Below are 9,637 nucleotides of genomic sequence, written 5' to 3'. Positions count from 1 at the left end.
TGCTTCTCCCTCTCCTTCTGCCCACCCCCCTTGCTTGTTCTCTGTCAAATAGGTAAATAAAGTCTCAAAAAAAAAAAAAAAGAGAGAGCCACACTACAGAATGCCACCCGACATGTAGCCTCCTGGTCAACCACTGTAAAGCTGCATTAGCTCACAACTAATGGAGAGAGGAGAAGTCATTGGTATGAGGGTAAAGGCCGAGTATCCCAGAGGCCTCTGGGAAAAGGCCCCACAGAGAAGAGGGAAAAACGAAGCTGACTCTCAGATACGTTTCCTAAGAATTTCTCACTTGTGGACAGATTACACAGAATGTCTCAGGGTTGGAGAAGAGCCATAATATAAAAAGCTTATATAGATTACGATTGCTTTTGTAGACTCCATCTGCGATGTCATAGTCAGAAGGGTGTGTATGTGTGTGTGTACATGTGATAAGAATACCACAGCATATTCCTCAAGATGCAGGCCAATCTGATAATTTGTAAACCATCAGTACTGGGAAGGCAGAGTGTGTCCAGACTGAGGCTTACAGAATCCAGTTTATAGGGCTTTTCCTGGCCGGGCCAAGGGGTAGCTGTGTATGTTAAGGTACTTGGGCCGCAGAATCTATGCCTTTTCCAAGACTGAAATTATGGCAGGTCCAGAAACTGATGCCCAATTCCATTTCACTGGTATTAAAAATATATTTCAACACTTATACTCCCACAGGGAGAATGAATTGTGTACTGGCCACATGCAGAGGCATTGCTTTGATAGTTTTATACATCTAGTTATGGTCTAAAAAATCTCCAGCTGTGAAAGCCACATATGAACTCTAAACAGTCTGTACCTCATCTGTTAAGTTCCCATGCCTGAACACGCTAATGTCAACTCACCATGTGATACTCAATTTGTACAATAAATTATGAACTTGGGGGAAAAAATCCAGTTTACATTTCTCATCACTTTCCCACTTGGTTGTCTCTAGGGTTTCATAGAGCAGCGGTTATTTCCTAATCTGATGTCTCTCTCCATGTGGTGGGCACTCAGCACAAGAAATGCTTCTACTGTCTATCTGCTCTCTCCTTGATTCTTCCTTGGAGAGGAGGAATTGCTTTAATGGTGACTTTGGGAGGGAAACCAGGCAAAGAGAGCTCAGTCCTTTCCTCTCTCCTCATCCTAAGGAGTCAGCTGCTCATAGAAAGCAAGGATTCTGTTCTGATTCTGGGTGCTGTACGTTCTTCAGAAGGAGAGCTCCATATGCAGGCTGGTGGCTGTCCAGATGAACTTGTGATAGGTGGGTAGGTCTGCTGACCCTACAGTACAGGATCAGGAAGCCCATTCTTGCTGTACCTAACCCACAATCACCAACCTACATTTGGTTCAGAACTGGGATGGGGAAAGGAGGTATAATTATGGTCTCCCGAAGACCCCAATAGGATTGTAGACTCAATCAAAATTACCTATGGTGTTACCCCCTTGTGTTTGCCACAGCAGGATAGAAGGCAGTATCTAATGAGCAGCCTCAGGTCCTTTGGGGAGAGGCCCAGTAATTGATGGATCTCCAAGATAAAAGCCTTCACCTACAGTGTTTGCCAGTCTCTGGTGCAAATATCCACACTGTGAATGGTGTCAAGCTACACTTGTGACATCCTTAAACAGACTTGGGAGGAGATGTTCACAGGCTGCTCTCTCCAGTCAGTGAAGAGCCAACTCAGCCAACCATTGCACCTCTTTAGAGCAGAGAACACATCCTTCCACAGGAGCTGATGCCTCGCCTCTGGCACATGGCTGGGTGTACACCTCTGAGCTGGAACTCCTGTTTGGTGATTGTTTCCTTTCCTAGAACTGGCTCAACTGCAGGGAAAGGCCAAGTTTTGGGCCATATTCAGTGGCAAATCTACTGTCAGCTCAATACATGATTAAAGGAAACAAGACGAGAACAAGGTTTCCTTGCAGGTGGCCACACCAGGAGCCAGCCCAGCATGGATTAGAAGGACCTTCTTAGTAAGTTCCTGCAGTTACATATTTCCCTACTCTTATTTTGGAGCTTGGCTGTCAATTCTCCATCACATAAGAAATGTCATTTTTCTGTCCCTGGTCCTCATTTTCTAAGTGACAGAAACACTAGAGTTTGAATTCTGTGTAACAGTTGAGTGATCATAGGCTGGTTGCTTACACCACCTTGATCCTTATTTTCCAGATTTGAAAAAAATGGAGATTGTGACATTTTCCCAGAAGGTTGTTGGAAATATTAGAAACGATGTTTCTAAAACAAATTACGATGGTATATGGCATGGAGCAGGCATACAAGAAATAGTAGACATGTAGTCAGTCACCCTTCTGTTGGTGTGGGGGTGCACACACAGCCCAAGGAGGGGGGTGGTGAGAAGAGCTCAGTAAATGCAGTTCTTTTTTATTTCATTCCCTCCATTTGTGCTGTTCCCATTAGTTTTGTCCACTTCACCAGACCGCATATCTGTCCTCCTTCCAATTCCACCTTCTTCGGATCCTTCTACTCAGAAGTCATCACTATGTACGGGCTACAGGAACTGTAAGCTGAACTGTTAGCAGAAGGGCCCTCGCTCCTAGCGAGGATAAAGAGAATTGTCTTTAATGTGCAGGTCTATATGATTAGCATTTCATGTTTTAAAATACACATTTTAAGGACATACATAATATTCCATCTCGTAGATTCCCCCCTTATTTTGTCATAATCATTTAACTAGATCCTCAATTATGTTGTTTTCAGAAGTTTGCTATTATAAAAAATACTTCATTGAACATCTATATGCAAAACTTCTAGACTATAGTCAGGTTTTATCATTAAAAGGGGATATATACAAAATATATAGTATTTTTGTATAGAGTGTATATATATATACACAATATTTATTATCAAATATTACATTATTATATTAAATGTATATTAAAATATTACAATGTTTTCACATATACCCAGCAGGAAATGCATGCCCACAAGAAACACTTCTGAAGCCATTCCCAGCCCTATCCAAGGAAATTTGGGCAGTTTTCTTCATAGTCAACCTATTGTGATCTAGTTGATTCCCTTCTCCCTCAATATTCCTCCCATCATTTTTATGTATCACTTTCTAAAATAATCCAGAAGATCCAGAACATAAAGGTATCTTAGGGTCTTAGTAAATCTCTTTCTGAGGTTGGGCTCCCCAAGAAGCCCCATGAAACAAAGATTCAGGTGCGAATAGTTTTTCTGGAGGTAAAGGACTGGGAAGGTGAGATAAGGAAGAGCAGGAAACCACCAAAGAATACTTACTAAGCCAGTTACCACTACGGGTTACTGGCACTTAGTACCCGGGGAAAATCACTTGGAGCCGGTGTAGACATCTGCCTCAGAGATATCTGATCCTAGGGACAGTGGATCTGGGGTATTTGTCTAGGAAGTCCTGTTAGTCACTGATTGACAGCCCCTGTTGGAGGGCGTTAATACCCTGGTATTACCTGTGGCACAGGTGGGCAATGTGGTTTTCGTGGCCAGGAAAAGCCCTCAAGCATTGCAGGAATGCAAGTGTTAATAGTTGGAAGTCTGCTAGCATGCACGGAGGTAGTAGGGGGGAGGGCAAATGGGTGAGATGCCCACAGAATCTTCTAGAATCTATCCTTAGGGAGCATGCAACTGACTTCCTGGAATGCGGTTGTTGCTTTAAGCTGTGACAAGCTGGTCCTTAAAGGAGGATATTCATGACCTAATGTCTATGCTCTCCAACCTTTTATATATCTATTGAATATTAAGCTGTGAAAACAGACCCTAACACAACAGAAGAAAGTAGATAACAGCTTTACATCTAGGAAGGGGACAATTATTAATTTAATAAACATTCATAGGGGGCCTTTCAGTCTGCCAGACTCAATGACAAGCACTAGAATAGAAAGGTGAATTCAACACGATCCCTGCCTATAAGGAGCTTACTTTACAGTCAGGTGGAAAAGACAGAGCCCTTGGATGAGTAGGTGGGGTCTGAGGTCAGAGGGGACCTATGGCTTGCTGTCCAGGTACATGGTCCGGGAGGCAGCAGTACCCCAGAGAAGAAATGCCTATTTGGTATATCTGGGCAGACAGGGCCTCAGAAAGCCTCACGGCGTCCCCCAGCTGCAGCATAATCCAGAAGTGGAGAGTGGCCCCAGGCAATCTCCAGATGTGCTGCAGGATGAGAATCATCTGCCCAAAGGGTCGCAAAAGCAGCAGAGAAACCTGGCAGGCATGAAGGTGTTCGTCATGACACTGAGGAATGCTGGGCATGACCTGAGGGTAGGATCGATGGCTTAGTGGCCCCAGAGCTAGTGGGCAACTGAGATGCAGATGCTTTCCCCTGCGCCCTGCACCCTGCAGTCCTCCTAGGGCTGGGATGGAGCCAGAGAAGTCAGGAGGAGGCAACCCAGATTGGCTAAGAGTTCTACTTTGGGCAGAATGAGGTCTTGCAGAATAACTTCTATTTACTTATAGACAAATGAAGCAGGCACATCTCCTGCATACTCAGTTTGTGGGTTGCAAGGTGTACCCATTGCCCAGTGATTCCCCCAAAATCATGTTCTCATCAGTGAATCTCCCAGAGTCAAGTAAAGAGAGCATAGTTTTTGCAGGCAGACGGACTTTGATTTGAGTTCTAACTCTCCAGATTCCCGTCCCTATTTGATGTGTGAGGATGGACGAGTTAACAATATTTAAGCCCTTTTGAGCATCAGGTGCCAGTGGTTAGTGGGAGGATTCAAAAACAAGACAGAAGATCATTCCCAGGGGAGTCTGAGCAGAGGAGGCTTCCAGCACCATGTAGTGTGATGCTGTGACCCCTGGCTACCATGGCTCACTGACAGAGGGGAAGGAACCCTGACGGATGGGCCACCATGGCCCCACCCAGGCTGGGTGACACTGTGAGGACCTCATAGACTTCATGGAGATACTCCAGAAGCACAAGCTGAGAGGGGAGCTTGGAAAGGAAAAGTTCTGTTACAGTTGACGGACAGCACTGAGAAACCTTCTAAGAGGAGCCATTGCATGATCTCAACTTCTGTTCTGCAGATGCGATTATATCAACCCCCAAGGGTAGGAGAATTTGCCACAAATCAACAAGCATTTCCAAAGAATAAAAATTTTATGTATATATGTATATTTGTTTATACATATATGTGTGTATACGTATCACACCAGTTTCAAGGTAATGAGTGAGCATTGTGAATTCTGATTTTCATCATGAGAAATACTAAATAAAATGTATCATTTTTGTAGATATGCTTACATGTCTAAAGATTTAGGGTTTTAACAAGATGTTCTTTTTTCCTCCCTTTTCAGATATATCCAGATGTTTTTAATCTCTGCAAAGTAATGATGGCTACATGCCGCATCCTTCAGCTGATTTGCGAGATGTATTTATGTGAAATAAAGGAGTTTTAAAGACACGATTCTTCCAAAAAACATTTTTTACCACATCTTATGGCCTGGAAAATTGGTTTTCTGTTGTTTTGCTCTTTGGAGTTAAGATATTCAAACTTCAGAAATATTGTTAAAATGGGACAAATCAAGCCTCATAAATTTTGGAAACAATCTCCTTCTACAAAATATGTAAAAATATTATACACAGTGTCTGGCATACAGGTAGTATTTAGCAGAAGTTTTCCCTTCCCTTCTCCCCACACTGACAAGGGCCATATGAGAAAGATCCCCACTTTCTCATCATTCCTCCATATTGGCTTTCCCATTCCTAGTTTGCCTCAAAACATGAGGCATGTTTCTGCTTCAACTACAGCAGGTTCAGGGAATGCAGAGAAGACTCAATCCCTGTCCTAAGAAGTGGATAGTCTAGAGGGGGAGAAGGGCACATAAAGCTTGGACAGATCATCAGTCTGACACTCACCAGTCTAGATTTAATTCCACAGTTTCCCATTACATTATACAATAATCTTGCCAGGCTCCCACTGGCTTTCTTCCTCAGGGCACCTGGTCCGATGAATGGGGTCAGCTCTTGTAAATTAGGCCTGTCTCACACAAGTCTTTCAAACTCTAACCTGCGGAAAAGTAATAGCTCCAAGGTTAGGCTTGATAGATTCTTTGAAATGGCTTTCTAAATAAAGGAGAATCTGGTCCTGAATTGAAGAAGGAATACTTTTTTTTTTTAAAGCAATGACTCTAAATTCAAGGGCACCTGGTTGAGGTCGGTAGAACATGCAACTATTGAGTTTGAGCCTCAGGCTGGGTATTGAGATTACTTTTAAAAAATCTTTTAAAAATAAAATAAAATGAAAACAGAGAGATAAAGAGAGAGAGAGAGAGGCAAACTGTTAGAGACTCTTAACTATAGGAAGCAAATTGAAGGTTGCTGGAGGGGTGGAGGGCGGGGGCATGGGGTGACTGGGTGATGGACATTAAGGATAGCACTTGATGTAATGAGTGCTGGATGTTATATGCAATGATGAATCACAAAATTCTACTCCTGAAACTAGTAATATAGTATATATCAACTAAATTGAATTTAAATGAAAGAAATTTGGGGGGGGTGCAGCCCCAGTGGCTCAGCGGTTTAGCGCTCCCTTTAGCCCAGGGCATGATCCTGGAGACCTGGGATCGAGTCCCACATCAGCCTCCCTGCATGGAGCCTGCTTCTCTCTCTGCCTGTGTTTCTGCCTCTGTCTCTTTCTCTATGTCTCTCATGAATAAATAAATAAAATCTTAAAAAAAAAAAAAGAAAAAATGTTAAAGCAACAACTCCAAGTTTAAAAAAAAAAGAAAGAAAAAAAGAAAAAAAAAAGAAAAAGAACACAATGACTTTATGTGTGGGAAAGATAGCTGCCAACTCAAAATTTAGAATTTAGAAATCAAATTCTCTTACCCACTTCCATTTTTGCATTTAATAAACAGGTAGAGAGTGCCAGCCTTGGGCCAACCACCAAAAAGCACTGGCTGAGTTAAACACGGTACCTGTCCTCCAAGAGTTCGTGGCCACGTGGAGAAGAAAGGCAAGTCAACAGACATCAGAGGAGAGGGCCATGAGGGCAATGGCAGAGAACGTTGATCGAGATTGTCTCAATCAATCTGGTAGTGTGCTCTCTCACAGTGGGTCATGGCCAGGTTTATCCCCACTACTGTAAGAGCAGTGATCTGGGTTCAGAGAGTGTTTTCCTGGTTGCAATTTGGCTTGCCCATGAGGTGGAAGTGGTATTCTTTAATACTTATATTTGTTCTGCTAATGCTGAGAGCCCATTGAGAAACTGGTCTCCATTTGACAATCTCCTGGACTCTATTCTGTGTCCCTGAGGACATCTCAGGAGACTCTCAATAGCTTTATCACATCTTCTCACAATAGAGCCTGGTTTTAGAACTGTTTTCTGCCCACATTGAATGGAAGCTTATTCCCTTGTACTTCCAGTCTTGGTTTCCTTAACAACTGATGCTCATCCCTATCTTTTTGGTTATCATCATCCCTAACCGAATTAAATCAAATAGAAAGTCTTCATCTCTCTCTATGTCTCCTTTGCAAAGGTGTGTCCAGTGAACCTGTTTATTCTCATACTGAGGGTGGTGAGTTGAGGGGCTGAGATGATTGTCCACTGACTCCAAGTCAGAGAACTGATTGATGAGACACGTCTTCTCCTTTGGGCTCCACCACTGCCCTGTCTAAAGTAGGAACTGACCTGGGTGGTGCTGGGGATAGAAGTGGAGTTGGAAGAAAAGACCCAAGACAGGAACTAGTACCTGTGGCAGCAGAGGAGGGTGCGGGAGACCAGCATCTGGAGTCGGGCCTGTGGGGCAAAAGTAGAAACTAGAAGGATGTCACATCAGTTGGACAGAACTCAGCATGCAGAGGCCCTACCTGAAAGATGAGATTGAAAATGCTTTTAAAAAAAACAAAAACAAAAAAAGTTCTTTAAATAACATTCTTAAATAAGTAGAAAACAAGCTTAAACTATTTTATGCTTTGAAATTGGCAGCTGCTTATTATAAAGTTTTGGTAAGGGAGAACAGGGGGAATGGGCAGTCTCCCCACTGAACCAGGAGCCTGATACGAGGCTCAATCCAAGACTCCCAGGTAAGGATGAAAACTCATTTACAAATTATGTAAACATGTATTGAGTTGTTGAAAGCATCACCTCATGTTCTAGGGAGGAGTTGTTTATGAATTTAAGAGAGGAGTGAGAGCTTCTCAGACAACTTTTTTTTTTTTCCTAATTGAGAAAGGTTTTTATACTGCAGTGTGATAAGAGTGTGACCACAGTTTTACTTTTCTGGTTTTGCTCTGTGGAAGGAGAAGTAATGTGTTTTTCTCTTTCTGCTCACAGCTCTCCCTCAGTTTAATGAATGGCAATAGGACTAAAAGAACAGAGGGCAGCCATAGATCGCTGGAAGTACGTCTATGTTACTCCATTGCAGAGTCAAGCTTCACATAGGCTGAGAGACTTCAATGCACAAGCAAAAAAGGGAGAGAAGAAAGTCAGGGTTTTGTCTAGAGGAAGATACAGGAAATTTTAGGAAATGTATCAATGTTTAGTCACTAAGATGCTAAAATATTTATAGATGTTTATTTCTTTAAATTTTGCTCTATACAAATAGCACATTTATAGTGTTCTTTAATGTTAATATATATATTTAAAGATTTAATTTTTATTTATGTATTTATTTAGAGAGAGCTTTCAAGCAGGGAGAGGGGCAGAGGAAGAAGGAGGGCAAGAATCTCAAGCGGACTCTGTGCTGGGCCTGGATCCCGATGCAGGGCTCAATGTCACAACCCTGAGATCATGACCTGAGCCCAAATCAAGTGTTGGACACTTGACTGACTGAGCCACCCAAGCCCTCCAAAACTAAGACACCTCAAGTGACCTCAAGTCAGGATATCTAAATGACAGGAACACTGTAAGAGAGTTGGGATTAGTAGACTCTCAAGCGACAAATTTGCAACCTAAATATGAAGAGACCAAAGACATTCAGTAAAAGCTTACCCGAAAAATGTCAGTCTTATGGTGGTCAGAACAGCTCCACAATTGAACGTAACCCAGGGCAACCATTCCCATTGAGCTCTGAAGGCAGTCAACGTGACCGAATCAACAGGAACTGAAGTCTCTTCAAAAATAATTTTGGAAGTCAAATTGGGCTTCCGTGGGGATTGTCAGAGCTGGAATCAAAGCCAACGCAGCCTCTGAGAAAAATCCAGTCCCCCCGATAAGGGAGATATAATTGTTGTTCTGAGATATGGATGGATAATTCAAAACAGTAGGCAGACTTCATTCTTTGGAATATCGTATCTTGAAAGAGGCTAGATGATAAGAAAGCCATATCCTCCTTTCTTGCTCTCATGGATACTTACTTTAGGAATCTGGCCACCACGCCATGAGGAAGCACAAGCCATCCCAAGCAGTGATCACACTGAAAACTACGGATGGGTCCTCTGGCCACTGAGCCCGGCTGAGGCACTAGTCAACAGCATCAACTGCCAGACATGTTGAGTGGAGACTCCTCAGATGATTCCACCACCAAATCATGGAGTCTTCCCACCTGAGAAGCCCCAGCCAACATGCCATACACTGTCTGAATTAATTGACACAGAAACTTTACAAGTATAATAAAATGGTTGTTCTATCCCATTAAGGGTTTCAGGTTTTTTTTTTTAAAGCTTTTATTTATTTATTTGAGAAAGGG

General features: G+C 42.7%; 1 long non-coding RNA gene and 1 pseudogene across 1 annotated transcript; one reads left to right on the top strand and one right to left on the bottom strand.

Annotated features, from left to right (window-relative positions):
* The first annotated feature begins 628 nt into the window (after positions 1-628).
* Positions 629-815, top strand: LOC118353295 (ATP synthase membrane subunit K, mitochondrial-like; annotated as a pseudogene).
* Positions 816-5,880: 5,065 nt separating this feature from the next.
* Positions 5,881-9,421, bottom strand: LOC125754346 (uncharacterized). Its single transcript, XR_007408305.1, has 3 exons — positions 8,941-9,421; positions 7,700-7,817; positions 5,881-6,015 (listed from the first exon to the last, which is right to left on the bottom strand). It is a non-coding gene; the product is annotated as an uncharacterized LOC125754346 (long non-coding RNA).
* Positions 9,422-9,637: the final 216 nt, after the last annotated feature.

The sequence above is a fragment of the Canis lupus genome, chromosome 34 (assembly GCF_003254725.2).
Source record: "Canis lupus dingo isolate Sandy chromosome 34, ASM325472v2, whole genome shotgun sequence".
NCBI lineage: Eukaryota > Metazoa > Chordata > Mammalia > Carnivora > Canidae > Canis > Canis lupus.
Note: the sequence above shows the minus strand (reverse complement) of the source record. Positions and strands in the feature narration are given on the sequence as shown.